Source organism: Anopheles merus, chromosome 2R, assembly GCF_017562075.2.
Source record: "Anopheles merus strain MAF chromosome 2R, AmerM5.1, whole genome shotgun sequence".
Taxonomy (NCBI): Eukaryota; Metazoa; Arthropoda; class Insecta; order Diptera; family Culicidae; genus Anopheles; species Anopheles merus.
The window spans coordinates 25117171-25136745 of record NC_054082.1 but is presented as its reverse complement, the minus strand read 5'-3'; the positions used below and the strand labels follow the sequence as shown (position 1 = coordinate 25136745).

Genomic DNA, 19575 nt, shown 5'->3' with positions numbered 1-19575 from the left:
GGGCATATCTCGTGAGCTTACGTTGAATCGCCTCAAGTCGAGCAATTGAAGAAGCGGTAGTTGGGCTCCAGACTACGCACGAATATTCCAGAACCGAACGAACGATGCAGTTGTACACAGCTTTAATGCACATGGGGTTACGGAATTCATTAGTTGTCCGGATAACCACGCCAAGTAATTGATTTCCTCTGGCTACAACGTCATCGATATGCTGTTTAAAGTTCAAACTAGAGTCAAGCAGAACGCCCAGGTCTTTGGCATGATTCTGTCGATTAACTGCAGTGCCGTCCATGAAGTAGGTCCCAGTCACTGGGCTCCTGCATCGACTAAAAGACACACAGTAGCATTTCTCGATGCAGATAGTCAGTCCATTACGCTTGCACCACGAACAGAAAATTTCGATGCAGTCTTGCAGGAATGTACAATCGCCTGTGTTGTGAATAGGCGAGAAAATTTTTGCGTCGTCGGCAAACAGACTGATACTGTCGGGAGGTAAAGCCAGGGTAACATCGTTGATAAACAATATGAAGAGAAGCGGGCCAATATTGCTTCCTTGTGGCACACCCGAGCTGCTGACTATTTCTTTGGACATGTGCTTATCAATTTTCACGGTGTATGTGCGATTAGTTAGGTAAGACTTAAGCCACTGTACGAGCGAGCTGGGAACTCCTAGCTTGTCGAGTTTAGCGAGAAGAATTGCGTGCGGAAGAGAGTCGAATGCTGCTTTCAGATCTGTATAAATTGCATCGACTTGAGCTCCGGCATCAATTTGATTAGTGCAATAGGTTACAAATTCAACCAGGTTCGTGGTAGTCGACTTTTTTGGCACGAATCCATGTTGATACGGGCTTAGGTAGCTGCGGCATGCATGTAGCAGATGTTTGTATATCACTAGTTCGAACACCTTGGCAATGGCACACAAAGATGTAATACCCCGGTAGTTGATGGCATCTGTCCTGTCGCCCTTTTTGTAAATAGGAACCATCCAAGATTTCCTCCATGTTTTGGGAAAGTAGCCATTGGCTAGCGATGCATTGAACAATTTTGCAAGGATAGGTGCTACTGTCGTTTGACAGCGTTTCAGCACGGTAGAAGGAATTCCGTCGGGTCCAGGAGCGAAGGAAGGCTTTAGTTGCGCTAGGGCAGATAAAACGATCTCACTGTCGATGAAAGGAGTGCTCATGTTAATTGCGCCAGCCGGAGTGTTGACGAGAGCAGCATCAATGGTATCGGTATCATTCATGGCCGGTGAAAAGCAATCTGCGAAGCGATCCGCGAAGAGATTGCACATTTCATTAGTGTTGGCACTTGTTGCTCCTTTATACGTAATGGATTTCGGTGTATGCGTAGATTTTGTTTTGCTGTGGTAGAAGCGCCAAAACGAGTCAGGCCACCTGCAGAGGTTACGTTGGATTTTACTCAAATATCTGCGATATCGAAACCTGTTATAGCTGCAGTATAAAGAGTGCGTGTCAAAGTAGATCGAGCGAGATCTTTGGCAGCGGCGCGTTTGGTAGTGACGATAAGCAGCTCTTTTTACACGTTTGAGTCGTTTGAGTGTGCGGTCCGCCCAGGGGGGGTTAGGTTTAGGACGCTGAACTGGGACGCATACAACAAAGGCTTGCAGCATGAAGGACGAGAATGAACATACTGCTTCGTCAAGTGAAATAAAATTGGAACAATGAAAGCTATTGTTAAACATTGAAATCATGTCGTTCAGTTTCACATAGTCAGCTTTAGCAAAGTTATAACGATAAAATGCGGTTGTCGTCGAGTTTTGTCGAGTCGTCGAATTGCGTCGGGTCGACGAGTTAATACGTATATTGAAGTCAAACGCCGGGTGATAGGAGTCAAGAGGTACAAGCGGAACAACACTTGGAAAGACAGGCGAACACAATTTAGCTGCAGCATTGTTAGCGTAGAGCAGGTCAAGCATGCGTCCGTGCGAATTATTGATGTGATTAAGTTGCACTAATCCGTTAAATTTAAATCCATCCACAAAGGTGTTGTTGGCCAGTGAGCGCGCAGTTGGTTCATAGTGCGTGATTGATGAGTATGCTGGCGAGGACGAAGGATCAGCTGTGGACCAGCTTATGCTAGGCTGATTGAAATCGCCAATAACAAACAGCAGATCCGAAGGCTTCAGTGTGAGAGTGAAGCCGCTGATACAATCATGTAGAGAGCGAAGAGTCGATATCTCGGAGCTAAGCTGCGGTGGAATGTATACTACCATGATGTACAGATGTGCGTTATTGCAGGTGACGCGCACACAAATATACTCGAGAGAACGATCACGGGAAGGTAATTCTATCGACTCGTATGCGTTAGAAACGGCTAGCAAAACACCACCACCGCGAGAGCTAGAGCCGCTGAGAGAGCGATCACAGCGATTTTTGCGCGTTTCGTGATGTGTTCAGGGCGGGGGGAAAGGGTACACTGGTGCTTTTTATTCGAGCAGCAGCGTCCGAGAGGCACAATCCTTTCGTACCTTTCTACCCGCAGCAGGGTTGCGGCAAAGCGTGGACGCGCTTTTCCCGGTTCTGACGCGACACAAGCCTGTCGATGTTTGAGATGCCGATCGGCGTCACCTATGCTACCGCTATAAATAGGGTACTGCCAATGAAGACACGGGACACCCAAAGGAACGGGGTACTGCGGAGTTCTGGCGAAGGGTAAGTGTCACTTAGATACACGATCCGGTGGCTCGCAGCAACCGACCCAATCGGTGGACCGTGATGTGCTGCACCACGATACGCAAGAAGCATTACGCAGGGCTAAAAGGCCCCTGCATCTTCTTCCCATCCCCTGGTACAGTGCCATCCTTTGCCCAGATCGAACTGCTGCCACCACTGTTCCTAAAATATCCCAAACAAAAAAGAACAAAAAACAAAAAAAAGAACACACAAATGGATGGATGACTCTGCTGTACTACCGGGACACACCGGTAGCTGCTCAGCCATTGGTTATGTAGCGACGCGTTTTGCCGAAATAAAAACAAAGCGCAGTACTACACGTTTGGAGGGTTTTGTTTCGGTGTTGTGTGCTTGTTTTGCTTGTAGGCTTGAGCAAATGCGAGCAGAAGACGAACCGGCGACGGTAGTACAAAACGTAACAAAACTATCGTTAAACTCTGCACGCATAGCGTTGTATCGGTCGGTAGAAGAGGGCCATTAAATGACTCCCGCACAAAACTACGGGAAGTGGAGGTGTAGTAGCGCGTTTCGGGGAGAAAGATAGTCATATTACGATGTTGGGTGTAAGAAGAAGAAAGAGAATGCATTTTTATTAGCCGTTTACTTGAGTGTTTTTGAATTGTTGCTCGGAAAGGGAATAACAACTGTGCTTCTCAATGATTTGGTGAAATACAGTCACTGATTAGATAAGCCTTGAAGTAAATGAGACAGGTATAGATCGACTACAGGTACCCATTTATGCAAAAAAAAAAACACTCGATAAACTGTGTCTTATTATGCAATTACTTGTACATTCCCTTCGATCGTCCCCCCGTTAAGCGGTAGCAGGCGATCTCCAGCAGGAAAACGACCATTCCAAGCGCTGCTCCAACCGGTAGCAGCACGAAAAACCAAATAATATCGTCAAATTTAATCACATCCGCCATCGGTGCCGTACGATCGCGGGCTATCGGTACCTTTTGGAGGATAAAATTGTCCCAGTACCGGTACAGGTTGGCTTGATACGATAGGGCAACGTATCGCTCCAGCACCTCCTGCAGGATCGACTCCTTGTGCAGCAGATAAACGATGTAGTGCGAAATCAAGGGCTCGCGTATAAGCTTGTAAACTTTCGGCGAATGTTTTACCGCCAACTGTGCGTGACTGCACCCCATTACATTGGCTACGTACTCTCCGTGAGAATAGAAGTTTAAATTGTACGCACGTTGCCGTAGTATTTGTTGCTGAGTATCCGTGCCTAAAATTGGAGTCTGATGAACGATCAAGTCTTGCAGGGTATCAAGGGTGTTGGCATATCGTACGGTGGATAGATTGGAGATGACTACAGACACATACACCGTGACGATGTGGAAAACGGCCAGAATGTAGCAAAACAGAAGCAGCTGCTCCACTTTGCGAATCCATTTAAGCTGCGGCGGTGCAAGGACGCAACACTGCAGCAAAACCAGGTGAAGTCCACCGTACTGCTGGAGGAACGCGATCGGTGTTCTGGCGGTGGGAGATTGGACACACTTAACAACCGTCCAAACGATAGCCGTTAGCTCGCTACACACGAACCATAGCAGCCAGATGTGCCGATCGAAAGGATCGATCAAGTCGTTGAAAATGGTTAAAATACTCGCAGCCGGAACCACTATGCAGAGACCTTCCATATCGTTGGTCCATATGCGCCGGAAATCTCCCTCACTGTGGCCGTAGGTGGCGATGATACTGTTCTCCTTTACGTGATCCTTGAACTGATGTTTGAAGACCAAGTTTAGTTGATCCTCACGTTCCACCATCGATAGGTTAAGCCGATCGGCGGCCATGGTGATGAAGTAAGCTTCCCGGTTGAATATCTTCAATTTTCCGTAAATAACGAAGTGAAACGGATAAATCTCTACATCGACCAGATCCTCCAGATGGTAGCGATGCATTTGGCGGAACTTATCCCGGAATAGGTCCTGCACTGCCGTACGGATCTGATCGTGGCGATGAATGGCGCTGTTTAGTACGTTAAAGGTAAGGAGATGTTTATGATTGATCGCAAACAGATTGTTGTACAGCCGTTGTCCGGTAAGGATGGTTGCGACTGCTGTGAAGTTACTTAGCTGGTCAGCAGTCAGTGAGGGTAGATGGAACAGATACTTCGCTCCCCAGTCATAGTTGGCGGACTGTTTAATGTAGGCTCCAATTTGTTGCAGCTGTTGAAGTTTAAGAGGACAATCGTTAGTGTTAGGATCGTACTTAACCGTTGCTGACGCCTCCCGTACATTGTTTTCCGTGAGATTGGAAATATGCACCACGTTCAGTCGGCTTTTGCGTAGATGATGTCCGAAGGAAACGTTGCTGAATAGCTGTTGAAGAATGCTGGCTCCCGTACAGTAGTTGGAACGGTTGGTAGTAGGTTTCAAGATGCCGTCCACTGCAAGCGAAGAATCGAACAACACACGCAGATCTACAATTCCGGGAGTGTTACATTCTCGCTGTACGATCAGAGAAAGCAATGGCGATAGTAGTGTAGAACCAGTAGCTACGTTTATCAGTGCGTAAAGGTAGAGCAAGTGATGCATCTTGCGTAACATTCTCTTTCCAAATGGTCGTTGCATCGAAAGAAAGATAAGCACTGGAGAGGAAGTTGCACTCAACTTATTAGTTTGATTAGTTCGTTATCGCACTAATCAATTGTGTGGATTATAATTGCATACGGCAAGGTTTAATGTTTGTTTAATTGTTGCTATATTTGGTCGGAATAGTCCAGGTGGTAGTGTTGTGGAGTAATGAATTAAATTACGCAAACACATTTTGTGCTCTGAGGCACAGTGCATCGCAATTATTATCATTAAATTCCTTGGAATGAGGAAGATACATGGGAGCTGCATTTATTATTGAAATCAATAATGTGTGAATGTTGCCGTATTTTGTCTGATCCGAGATTGAAGAACGTGAAGATTGAAGATAGTTTGTTCAACAATATTCTAAAGCATTCAAACACTCAGCAGCTACTTAGTTGCCTGTACAGGATTGATAAGTAGTTCGCGCAGCAGTGTGCACGAGGTTCCTTGCAACTTCCTGAGCGCTTGCTTAACGCGTTGACGCATATCTCACCCTGTGTCGATGAGGCACTGCCGTAACGCTCTTGCAGAAGAACGTAGATAAAAATACTTCGCTTTTTCTCCAACAAGACCAGTACACCGGCTCACGATGATGGTGTCTGTGGTGCGCGAGTTGGTCCAATTTTTACCTCACCCCGGCATGAAGGTCGCCACTGTTTGCATAGATAACCTGATGGTGGTGCATACCCGCGTGTGTGTGTGTGTGTGTGCACGGTCACTTAGCACGACAGACGAAACATGTGTCCCCGAAACCCCGAATGAGCCAGCGTCGGGTGGGTCGGGTGGGTGCGCGGAGTCGTCGCCGTCTAGTTTGGTGTAGCAATTTTTACCGCAATGCTAATGGTGTGTGAAGCTCTACTCCACCACTGCACTGCAGCGCATCTCCTTTGAAGGTCCGGTCCAGCGTGACTCCAGCAAACGAGGCTGTCGTTCGCCGCTACTGCTGCTAGTACTGCCACGACAACTCTCCCCCTAAAAAGACGCTGTTTAATGTATCAATTCTACGCTGCAGAGCCGCTGGGGCTCTAATTGGTCGCTGTGCTGCACTGGCACAACGGAACGCGGCCTCTGACGCAGATTGCACACGTCGATTGCAAAGGGATCGCGGGACGGAGAAGAACCGTAGAGAACCCATTGCGTCAGTACGTTTTTGTGTGGTGTTGGTGTTTGTGACACGTCGTGCGCTTGGTGTGGTTTCCAACCGCTTTTCGCCTTTGCTAATTATCGAGTAAGGTGTTCGGCGCGGCGCGGCTTTATCGGTGTCAACGCGCGTTTCTTCTGCAGCGTTCGGCTACGCGCTAGGGCGCTTGTCCGCTCAGGCCCTGTTGCATAATATATGTGCGTACGGATCGTGCGTACGGCGAGAACGACGGCCCCACCGCGTCTTAACAAGCCGCAGCGGCATCATTTCGTTTATAGGCGTCGCGTAAAATTAATCACGCGTGATGAGCAACTTACAGTTGTCGATGGGTCTAAACATTGATTAGCGCAATAAACGACGCTCGAAGTACACACTCTCTCTCTCATTTGCCTTTTTCGGAGTGGCGAGCATCTTTCGTTGTGATAAGATAAGAACCTGCTTTACCTGGTAGCTCGCACTCACACACACCGCCGCCGCCGTCCATCTTGTGCAAGCGAGCGAGCTACACCGCCATACACACACCGCGCGATCGTAATCGCAATTAGCGGAAACCACCAACACAACACAACCGCGAGCGCGAGCTTGATCAACTTGATTCGCTCTGCACGATTGTGTGTATGAGGGGTGTAACTGGGTGGGGTGTGAATCGGGGGCGAAAGGTGGTATTGGGAAAAAACTAATCGAATGCGACACGTCGATCGGATCGGAACAATCGTTCAGCTCTGAGGCGGCAGAAAATGACGTATAAAGTCGTACAAACGTTACAAGCGCTGTGTTGCACTGGCAATTTGTTTAATGGGTAATTTATTGATCTAGATTATAGTGTGTTTTCCTTGGAAAGAGGAACATTTTTCTAGCTAAACAATGAAATGAAGTGATACAAGTGGTACATTGTCTTTCTTTTCGACTTGTGTGAGCTACCAAACCGTTTTAATTATAGTGTAAGATGTTTCTGGTTTTCTATTTGACCATAACATTACAGGGTTTTCCAGTAGTGCTCATAGCTGTGGGACACTTTATTGACTCTTTCTTACGCGAAATGAACTTAATGTAATGGGAATTGGACTCTATAGCACTCTTGTTGGGCGAATCCAATAAGAATTTCCAAGGAGTCTCTCCAAAAAGGATGTCATACAGTCCATTTGAAGTTCATTTCCGATAAGAACGAATCAAGAAAGTGTCCGACAGCTATGACAACCCTTGGAACACCCTGCAAACTACAATTACAGTCGAAACACTTTAGTTTGCCGGAAAATGGTTAAAACTCGAAATTGTGATCCTTCTGGGATCACCTGCTTAATTTCGCCACCGTTCCGATCCGATCGCGACCGTCGCACCGCACTACACCTAAATTGCATGCACGCCCACCACCGCGGTGTTGTTGCTGCCGGGAGTGCAACCGCTCGCTCCCATCCATTTTCACCGCGCGCCGGCGTAACGTTCCCGTATTTTCTTGGGTCCAGGGGCCGCTCGGTGATGGTGAAACTAATTGGACCGGCACGTCGACACGGTCCGGCCCATTGGTTTGGTTGGTGTGTCCTGCTATTGCCGCCCTCTGCCCCTTTCCCCCCCCCCCCCCCCCCCGCCACATACAACTCTAAAATGTCATACACACGATCGTGGGCGAAAAAGCGAAGGAAAAATGCTTAATTTTCCGCGGCGCGTCATGCCGAGGGGTTGTTGCGCCGCCGCCACATTCTGTCTGACGGCCCCGGCATGGGGTGAGTGTTAGCAACAATTTGACTGGGATTTTTGTCGCATTTGTCGCTAGTCGAGTCAGAGATAGAAAGAGAGAGAGTTACAGAGACAGAGAGAGGGAGAGAGGGAGAGAGGGGTAGAGTGAGGGGAAAGGAAAAGGGGAAAGCAACGGACCGTTGATGCCTTTTTTTTAAAACGAGACACAAAAAAAAAAGAAAGATACAAATGCGGAAAATGGGAAGAAAAACCATTCGGTGAATGGATGGCTTTCCCGACACCCACCCACTTCCATCTCTGTGGCGGGTTTGGCTGCGCTGCAGCCCAAGGGTTGCGTCGGTGGATGTGTTTGGCTAAAATTAAACAAATTTCTTTCGCCCCTGCGAGACAAATTCGGTCATCGGTGTGTGGTTTGGTGGGCAGAGATATAGCGAGAGATAGAGAGAGAGAGAGAGAGAGAGAGAGAGATTATATTGCATACCCTACGACGGGTGGGGTATATGGGAGAGTGGGCTGGTGGTGAGAGGTTTGTTGGCGGCGACCGTTAGTTTGCCGGTCTAACGCAACCGGCATTTTCAGCGTACGTACGGCACGATCGGCTTGGCGCACAGCAAATGACTTCATAGTTAATGATCAGGAATGCTGCCACTGCTGCCATTGCTGCTGCTGCTGCTGCTGTGTGGATGGACAAGTTACGGGAATAGCTGACGTGTGTGTTTGGTTGTGTATTTAGACTTATAATTTGTAGTTAGAGATGAACACCTTCGTTGTTGTTGAGCTGCCTAAAATATGAATTAAAAGATCTAAATAACGTAAGAATAGCACCGGGCGATTTTGTGCGTCCGTGCAACATTGTCACTCTATGACAGCTGTCAGCTGCAGAAAACTGACAGTTTGGGAGAGTATTTTTGAGAGCTCAAATCCGCAGCTCTGTGTACCACATGGTTATCCTTTCAAAAGAGGTTTATTTTCAACGATTTAATTACCTCCCCATAAAGCGTATAAAATAAGACTTTTTCTCTTGTTTTACGATCATCTCTTGGCGGGCGATCATTACGCGCACACCCTGCTACGTAAACGTAGGGGCAACCAGAAAGTGGCACGTAAACGCCGCTTCGACTTCGGCTCAGATTTTAACCACTCCCGACATGCCAATTAAACGCTCGATTGAAAGTAAAAGTCGCCGCTTTAATATGCAAATTGGCACTGGCTGAAGATGTGCGGCTCTCATGCGTTATGTTGCAGCTGCACTCCGCTGTGTGCACACTGTGTGTGTGTGTGTGTTTTTGCTGGGTGGCGGCTGCATATTGCTACGCTGCTGGGTTTAACGATTATTAGCAAAGATGTTATCACCTTATCGGTCAATTATATCAAACAACATCCGCTGATATTGATAAAATCTAACTACAAACCCTTCGCTACACACACGCAAGATCCATTACCTTCGCAATACGCCGGAAGAGAACCGTACGTGATGCTGCTGCTGCTGCTGCTGCACGGTGCGATTCAGTCGTAGGGTCAGCCTTCGTCAAAAACCCGGCGACGCAGACACGCCACACCGTTCAATTGAAGTGCCAAAGCCGCGTCAGCACCATGCTGCGAACGATCAATCATTCCTTGTGCCACACCGGGGCACGATGTGTGTCGTATGGTTTGGCACGGGGCCAACCGCATCACGTGGGGTGGTGGCCGCTGCTACGACACTAAAGGTGCCTTTGAACGACCGGCTTTTTTGTGGTGTGTTGTCGGCTGGTGAAAAAAAGAGCGGAAAAGAGGGAGCTGGATGTGGTACCCAAATTCTGGACAGCCGATGAGCGAGATCAGCAGCTGGAGTGGTCGTTCGTTTGGGGGCGTTGGTGGGTTGAACGATCGTCCTGCGCGGCTGCAAGATATTCCAAAGGAAAAATGGGTACGCAAAACACCAGCATCCACTTCGGGGGCATGCTGAGTGAGCGCGCATAGCTTTGCATTGGCATTCGTTTGATGAATGCTGCGAATGTGTGGTGGTTTTCAAGTGGCTGATCGCGATGTTTGTTCGCGGAGGCTGTTGATGTTGACGCGGACGGTGCGCATAGTTCGGGATTGTCGGCAGGGTGTCGGCGTCCTCGCGCAGAATGTGGCACTCGGGTGGTATGGCAGGAGATCAAAGGGCGTGTCAGAATTTTGCACTTTCGATCGAGCTCCGTCCGACGGTGGTGAGTGCGATCGGGGGTTTTGAAGTGCCACAGTAATGTGACACATGTTTGCTGATCGGTACATTAACACCACGGAGTCTGGTTGGGAAGTAAACGCGTACTGAGCTATTCCAACTTTTTCCCAAATTAATTCTATCCTTTCGTCGTCAAGACAATAAAACATGAGGCGACGCCTTGCAGATCGTTCAATGAACTAGTGCGACAGCCAAGAAATGTGAGGCATCATCTTCTGCCCCCAATAAACGATTCGGAGGCAAGCTCTACCCCCCAAAAACGCCAACAAATAGCATCAGGAGTTGTCTGCAGAGAATGAGTAAAGAAGAGACCAAAAACAGCCCAAATAACCCGAACCTTGGTTTCCTTTTTCTCGTTCAGAAGCTGGTGGCAGCATTCTAGGAAGCGTCAAGGAAGTCCATCCGTATATCGAACGCGTCACGGTGTGGCGCTCGCGTTCGTTTGTCTCGGCTATAATTATCCGCTGCGGGATGGATGCGCAAGCTATGGAGTGTTGGGTCGCTGGCCTTTTGGTCGTGTACCGATCGTGTAGGGGCAGCCAAACACACTCAAGTCAACCCTTGAAGAAGTTTATCAGGAATTGAAATAACGGGGAAAGGCATTGCAATGCCAGTAAGGTAGACCCTTAAACCATAATTTATCTTGCATAGTACTGTAAGAACCAAAGTCAACGAAACTGAGACACTCAAGGGTTACATTTGCCCGGCGACAAAGTATCCCGCACGAAGAATACGTTGCCCTGTACGGGAGTGACAGCGAAGAAGCTCCTTCCTTCGCGCCGTTACCATGGCGATACGATGCTCGGATGTACTCGATTACCAGATCGTTTTAGTGTGCTGCGCGTTTTCGGTTACGACAGCGTCACCGTTGCCACTGCCACCACTTACTACGCCTCTCGAATCGTTCAAGGTATGAGGTAATTTGACCAACTCGCCTGACAAAGATTACTCACCGATAAACGCGTCTCTTTACGCGTCCTTCGCCCGCTTGACATGCGTACTTGACAACTTTGTTCTGAGCACAGTTCGTCGTCTGCGCGTCGAAACGGGTTGTTGTTGTTTTCGGGTTGGGTGTCCCAAAAATATGCCCAAAATCATCCCGGCTCGCTAATGCTATTCACGGCCCCCACCGTTCCCCTCCCGCTCGGGGTCGTCTCTCCCGGAAGCGTTTCGCTAAGGGCAATCGGCGCGTGACGAGAGACGGCTGCTCGTCGTACCCTGTTATGCATTCCTGCTGCAGGTCGTTGTGTGTTGTGTGCGCGCGTGATTCACTCACCGTTTCTTTTTGGACTCTGTCCAGGTGCATTAGGATTACGTTACATCGCCGCACAGCGCTGCTGACCTGCCCGGGACCTCCCAGCAAGTGAGTCCTGGGATCGATGCGACGGCGGGCCACAGGGCCACAGGGAGCAATATTTTTAAAACATGATGGATCGCACACTTGTCTCGCCCGCCATTATCGGTCGTTAGCTGGTGGAGGTGCAGGAGCGGATTTAGTAAGCAGATGCAAACGTTACCGATGCTCGACGAGTTTTTAGTATTTTTTGTTGTTGCTCTTGTTGTTCATGTTGCTCTATATTTTTAACCCGTGCTTTTTTTTTTCTTCTTTTCTTTCCAGTTCGTGAGAGTCGACGAAAATTTCACCCATAAATCAGCTGCAGGTAGGTGGACGGCGATGGCGACGATGATGTTTGTTGTGAAGGCGTGCACGATCCGCTTGTTAGGGGATTACAATTAGCGTATGTTTGCCGAAAACCCCCGTCACAGAGATAATGATTTACCGATTGTTTTTTCACACGGCTGCACAAATCATTGTACCCTACAAGTGTGTGGAACGTGACCGCGTAGGGGACACTTTAGGTTCGATCTGTCTGTCTGTCTGTCTGGGCTGGTTGTTTTACACGACTGTGGTTAAATTCTTCCCCTAAAACGACAGCAGTGAGTACTAGATGGAAACCCCGGTGCGCATTATTATTTATCGTGCCCAATCCACGATGGTTGCAATGCGTTGCAAACACACGATTTTGCACCGGCGGCAGCAGCAGCCAAAGACACAAGTGCAACCAAACGTCACCGGTTCGTACAGGTTCGTAAGACGCGTGTCTTAAAGGCGCCTGTCAAAACATTCCGTTCTATCCGGTGCGCTTGTACACGGGGTGCGCTTGTTAAACGAAAACAGACTCTGTTTTATCCCGCCTGTTGGGCCTGGGCTTGGTCTGACCAGCGGAGGTGGTGAGAGATATATCTTTGCGTTCAGTTTTCCTCCCTCGGTGGAATATTTTGTTTGTTTGTTTGTTTTTTTGGCGAAGTGTGCATCAGGCACGGGTTTTTAAAAACGTCAGCCGTGCGCCAAGCTACTCAAAACCTGCTCACTGGGGGTGGATTGAAATACAACTGTCATGGTTTAAGTGACCGTTTATGATCGTCAAAACAACAGGATCACGTTACTTTGGGCGCGCGGGACATTTTAATTGCATTTCGGGCGTGTGGTGCTGTATTGGTTGATGAAGTTATGCCTTAATGGTGCTCAAATCAATTGGTCATTGGACTACGTAAAAATAGGACAACAAAGTGTGTGTGTGTGTCATCCTTAACTGCGCTCAACTAATTAACGTTTAAAACGTTCAACTAATTAAATGTATGAGGGGTAATATAATGCTAATAAATCACGTGTACTTGTCAACATTTAGCGCTTTGTACATGCTTTCAATGGTAAGATTTATCGAGTGAACTGCTAAAAATACTTTTGAAGCGTTTTTATTGAACTAAGCTTTATGCTTATGTCCTACAAATAATTGTTATTGATTGTAAAAATGCTTAGTAATACCTTTTTTCTATTATAGTAACTTCTAATGACAGTCATATTAGTGGTAACAACTGTTGATCTTTAAATTTATTTTTTTGTAGCTGACCGTAATGAATCTCTATTTACTGTTAAAACAAATTCAAAGTAATAGTAAAACTTGTCCAGAGTATGACACGACCCTCTCAGGAGACGAGCATTGAAACATCTAAATGAAATAATAAAACCGAAGAAAAGTAAATAACCAAAACAAAAAAACACAACTTAATTTCCCACTCAGAAAGAGCGTCCCTTAGCATGGGATTGGCATCGCCTTCTTACCATACCAGAGGACGAAGAAGCAGTTTGTTGGGCAGGGAGGGAGGGGGGGGGGGGCAAAGATTTACGATGGCAAAAAATAAAACATCATAAAACATGGGACAACGCAACTTCGCCGTCTTCCCATTCTCCCCCCCCCTCCAAAACCCATCCATTAGCGTCCGATTGGGTGTGCGGAATTGCTCGAAATAGTAATGACCCAATGAGGCTTCTTTCATCGCGTTACCGCCCAGAGCGGGCCGCTGGTGATGGTGATGGTTGCAGTTGAACGCGACGGCAATCAGGACGACCGGCATTTGAACACCATCATTAAGTTTTCATCCTCTCCAACCGAAAAGATGTGCACGGTAGGGTGCCCGGTAGGGTTGTACGGCGATCGGCGGTCGAATGTGTATTAATTAGAGTGAAATACCCTTCGTTTCGTCACAGTTTCGTGAGGTTAAACCAAGTACGTATAAGGTGTGCATCGAGTGGTTGGTTCGTATTCCCTAGCAGCAGCATAAGCGATGCATCGGCCCACAGTTTTGGGCATGCCAGGTTGCATATGAGTGTCTGACCGGGAGCTGCACCGCTTCAAAGGGAGTTCGTTTTATCTGCTGCTCGTTTGTTGTTGTTCTTTTTTCGCTTCGTTACTGCTGTTTTGGGGCTGGATTTTGGCTGAACGGGGTTTCGGGTGTGTGGAAAATTTATGGCCCGTAACGAGAAATCCTCCTCCGAGCGACGGATCACCTCCGCCCGGTGTCAGGAGCAAGCCTAGCCGCGCACGGGGGGTGTAAAATGGTGCACGATGCGCACGATTTAGTGGCAGCGTCATCGTCACCTCCAAGATCTAGCGATTGGGACTGAGCCCGGGAATCTCAGTAGATGAAAATTAACCTCTCCCCCCGCCGACACGAGCAAAGCAAGTTTAATCCGCAAACTCATGATCATTATGTCTCACTCTCTCTGTGTGTATCAAGTCACGATGACACGATCTCTCAGCTGTGCAGTAGAAGGCACAAATGTAAACGAAAAGAAACCCTAACAACTGTCTTGTGACGGGGGGATTGCAACCGGCGTATTGTTTGTTTTATTGACACATTATTACCGGACGTCGATACGCACAACGAGAGAGAGAGCGAGAGAGAGAGAGAGAGAGAGAGAGAGAGAGAGAGAGAGAGAGAGAGAGAGAGAAAGTAAGGCTGCTGTACGGACATTTGCGCACACAGGATCATTAAATTCTAAAGTGATCGTTAAAATCAACTTTCTTCGTGCACGATATGGATGCATCGGTTGTGACCTACTTTGATTTGAAGAATTCGTAGAAATTTTGGGTGAAATCATCAGCAGCACAATTCGCAAAGGTTAGATAGTTGATGGCTTTGTTTTGGCCTAGACGATTGCGTCAATTGCGCCCGCTGCAGCGCAAAGAGAGGATGATCGATTGCACAATACCAGGGGCTAATTTCGCAATGTTGAGTTTTGCAAAAGAATAGATATTTTACGTAATGAGACAAAGGATCGGATGATTTAAAGATATTAATAGAAACTAAAAGATCGATGTTTTTATTAGTTTTGGACCATAAATTGTGTTAATTAATATGTCTAAACCATAATTCTCATTGCTTATTCCTTCATGTAATTTATTTAGAAGTTGTACACAATATGAACTAAAATCTGTTCATTACTAACAGTTCCGCCTGCAGGAAACTGAGTCAAACATGATCTTTCTAATTATGTTGGATCGCTTGAACTGTACGATCAAAGTTTATTCTAGTTCCAAAGCATCTTCAACATTAATGTTATCAATTCTTTTTCCTTGGCGATAATGCCAGCGAAATTAGTTCGCTGAAAGATCTACCCTTTAAAATAATTATTCATACGCCAAGCCTACCTTATCGCCAGGAAGCTGTCCCCCGTATGCACTGTGCTCAGTGTAGCGCTCAGTTATTTTGCACTGCGCCGAACCTGCGCTACAAAGTAAGAAGCTGGCTGTCAACCGCTTGTGGCAAGGATAACGCGAGACAGCGTCGTCCACCGGGAATGGTGGTAGACAGACACCACAAAAAGGTGCATTAAAAAAAACAAACGGCCCGCACTGTACGGGCGTATGTTGACCATTTGTCAGACGCGTCCCCGTCCGTACTCGCGCTCGGTTAAAATTAGCGCCAGCGTCGCGGTTTTTTGTGCGCCTCGCTCCCCACGCCTTCACTGTCTGCGCGCGCGGCGTTCGATGCGTCATCTAGCGTTCGCGCGGGTGGAAAAAGGCGTCAGGCAGAAGACTGCATCCATCGTGCCGCAGAAGTGGCAGACGGTGCCGAACGGGGAGGGAGAGTGTGATGCGAGGACTAAGGCATCCAAACTGTTGTCCGGGCCTGTACGGGCAGTTTTTTTTGTTACGCTGGCATGGCTTAAGAACACGGCCGGGCGCGATCATCGTTTGCGTGCAGAAATTTACGATCGTGCTGACACGAGCCGCCTGTTCCGTGCTTCAGCTCCGGGTGGTGAATTATAATTCCATTAGCCTCTAAATGCACACCGTGTGTGTGTGTGTAAGCCCGTGGGTGAACCCCCATCGGAGGAGGACGAAGATGACGATGGGGGAAAACCTGTCGGCTGCAGATGCAGCTCGAGCTCGGGAGTGCGCATCTCTCTTCATTAGCCCGGTCGCACGGGGCAGATTCTTTTCCACTTCCATCTCCAAAAAGGTATCGTCAGGCTGTGACAGAGAGAGTTAATTATTTGTCATCTCGTCGCGATCGTCCCATGTTCTTGCGATCGAATGCGTTGTTGCGACCACAACATTCGTTGGCACAGTTTTCGCCGGCACGCTACACACCTTGGGCTTTTCTTGACCGTTCGCGTGGGCTTTCCCTTCGCGGCGTCGCGTTTTTGCTGGATCGTTTTTCCACCCTCTCTCTCTCTGTGTGACGACCGAGCGGTGTGGGGGGGGAGGGGGGGAGGGTGCGATTGTTTATTTACCGCTTGGCAGGAACGAAAATAAAACATTGCGCGCGGCGCAGTAGGCTGTGCAGCGGCGTGGTGCTTGGCGTATCGTGAGCACACTGCGTGCTGCGGGATGATTATTTCCCCCAATGCGGCGTGTGTGTGTGTGTGTTTGAACGAAGGAAGCGCGCGTTTGATGCTGGAGACGCGTTGATGCGTAAAGTTTGGTTGTTTATTATCGTTCGCGAATCGCACTCCGAATGGCACTAAGAGTGCAGTGCCAGAATCCGTGGTCGTGCAGCAGAAAACACGTGCAGCAGCATACAGAGCGACGGCCGACAGTTGCAACCGTATGGCGCACCCGCCTTTGCAGCTTTGAAGCGATGTTTACGAAACGTCTGCCGTTTGGTCTGGCGGCACATAAACACACACACACATACACTGACATGACGTCATACATGAGTACATGTAGGCGGTAGAAGTGACGGAGTCCGTTTTTGTTTTAAATTAAGCTATTACTCATAAGTGTTGTTGAGAGTTTATTCCCAAAGAAAACAAAAAAAAGCCTTGGATTAACCCCGGCGAAATAGAAGGGGGGACGTCAGCAGCATACTTTTTCCCACAAACGCATGCTCATCGGTCCATGGGGTCCTCATGATCCTCCTCCCGCTCTCTGCATAAGTTGTGTCATTTTTCAGCCCATGATTAATGGCCTTGCCACAGTAATGGGTGGGTGCGTTTAGGCAACGGCAACGAAATGCGCTTAAACTTCCCAAACAAACCAAAAAAAAAAAACCTCCCACCGAGAGCGCGGACGGGTGCATCGTCGTCGCCCGGAATATGGCGTCCACAGCAGAACAATCATTAACCACAAATCGTTCGAAAACTCGCGCACCACTGGCACGTGATTTGGTCGCTGACATACGCCCCGCGGATGGCGCTGCTGGCTCTGACTTCGTTCCGTGGGCGATAATGTGTGTTTGTACCATAAGGTATCGTTTTTTTGTGGATGGTTTGATGGTTTTTGGTCTATTCTTCGCACTCGCGTAGCTTGCTTTCGGGCAGTTTGTGGCTTGTCTTTTGCCGCCTTCTCTCACACATCCCCCGCACGCGCGTAATCTAACACAGGCGTTGGGGGCGACATCGACATGTTTGGCATGCTACGGTGCGTCGGTTTAGGGTCGATTTTTTTGTTTTTTGGTTGTTGTTTAGTTCTTTTGCTGGATGTGTTAGGAAATTAACTGCAACTAGGAAAATCACAACCTCGCTCTCGATGCGGGTTCATTGCCGACTGTGAGGTGTAGCGCTGGATTTTTTTTTTGTGTCGTTGTTTCAAAGGAGAAGAGCAAAATTAAGACAGACATGTCACCGGGCCCGCCCCAAGAGAGGGTGTAATAGTGTGAGGTGTTTGTATGGCATGTTACATGAACGTACCGTGGGTGTGTCACAATGATTTGTGCACAGAAGATTGAGAGCAAAAAGGAGTCGTTTGGTTGGTCATCTCGAGGGACGTAACGACCGTTGGTCATGTTTTAGTTCGGAGTGTATGGCTTTTATTAATATTATTAATATTATTATTATTATTATTATTATTAATTTTATTATTTTCATCATTATTATTATTATTATTATTATTATTATTATTATTATTATTATTATTATTATTATTATTATTATTATTATTATTATTATTATTATTATTATTATTATTATTATTATTATTATTATTATTGATTCTTCTTCTTCTTCTTCTTCTTCTTCTTCTTCTTCTTCTTCTACTTCTACTTCTTCTAATACAACAACAACAACGACAACAAATACTACTACAACTACTACTACAACTACTACTACAACTACTTCTACAACTACTACTACAACTACTACTACAACGGCTACTACTTCTACTACTACTACTACTACTACTACTACTACTACTACTACTACTACTACTACTACTACTACTACTACTACTACTACTACTACCACTACTATTATTATTGTTATTATTATTATTCCGATTGTTATTATTAATATTATGACTATTTGTTGGTCGGCCTCGTGCGACTTTAAAAAAATGCCCATCATGCATTCAAGCTCTTAATGGATCGCGCTCCTATATGCAGGAGTGATAATTCTGCCATAGATATTCAATAAGTCACTGCAAGTAAATCCCCAGTACTTCTTTATGCAGACCTTGGCCGACAACGAATGTTATGTTATTATTATTATTATTATTATTATTATTACCATTTCTCTATTCGAGATTCTGTTTGTGCATGGTTTTGATCCTTGTTTTTATTATTTCATTCTAAAAGCAGATTACCCTTTGTTTCAAAAAGTCACACCAATCATTGCTCACATAATTTAATTTGGATACATACGAAAGCCTAAAGGACCGCAAACGCACAGCATACGCTCATAGCAAGGACCGGAAACGATCGCGGACGAACGCACAGGGTCACATACATAGAGCCATGATCTAGCCATTAACGTCATGGGTGGTTTCGATCACAAACAATGCTGCCCATTCACAGTGGCCACACACCGGCGTGCAGACACGGATTTTATTGCCCGGTAGCAGATTTAGCACACAACTAAATCGGAGATCTCCTCTGTGCGCCTTGGTGGTCCATCGTTGGTTCGACATCCATCGCCCATGGATGGTGCAAAAGATGGTTGTAAGCTAATCGCGGCGCAAATAGCATTGTGCACCTAGTGCACTTTCCGATGTGCGATTTGGATTGCACCACGACACCAGTGACGGCACAGGACGGCTCGTCCCGCCAGTATGGCGGTGTCATGATGGTGCACAAATTTTAAGATTTCCATTTTAATCTCATTCTGCTCCCACACACCACCACCGTTCGCTCTTTTTAGTGTTTGTTCCAGATCTGTATGTTTGCTGTGGTTGATCTTCCGCACGCGCCGCACCTAATGGTGGTCGCTGTCGTTTGGCCAATGTATTCTTCCTTTTTGAACGTTTTTCTCTTTTTGGATGATTTTATTTTTTTTTCTTCTTATTTTTCTATTTTTCCTTCTCGCCGACGGCCAATCTTGCCGCGTGCAATTACGGTGACGCGAATGTCTACTCTTCCGACGCCCAGATTTGGGTTAAATATACTTTATGATCACGCATTGCAACCACCAGCACCACCCAGCACTCTCGGCAGCCGCACAGTTGTTTATGGTAATTCTTA

The 19575-nt window shown here is 47.2% G+C and overlaps 1 protein-coding gene across 1 annotated transcript in view; it reads left to right on the top strand.

Moving 5' to 3' along the window:
- The window catches only part of LOC121603023 (mucin-5AC), an 88750-nt gene that overhangs the window by 18865 nt on the left and 50310 nt on the right, over nt 1-19575 (top strand). Inside the window, exon 2 of the mRNA XM_041931787.1 lies at nt 11951-11993. The gene's annotated coding sequence lies outside the window, so the exon portion shown is untranslated. The remainder of the gene's footprint in view (nt 1-11950; nt 11994-19575) is intronic.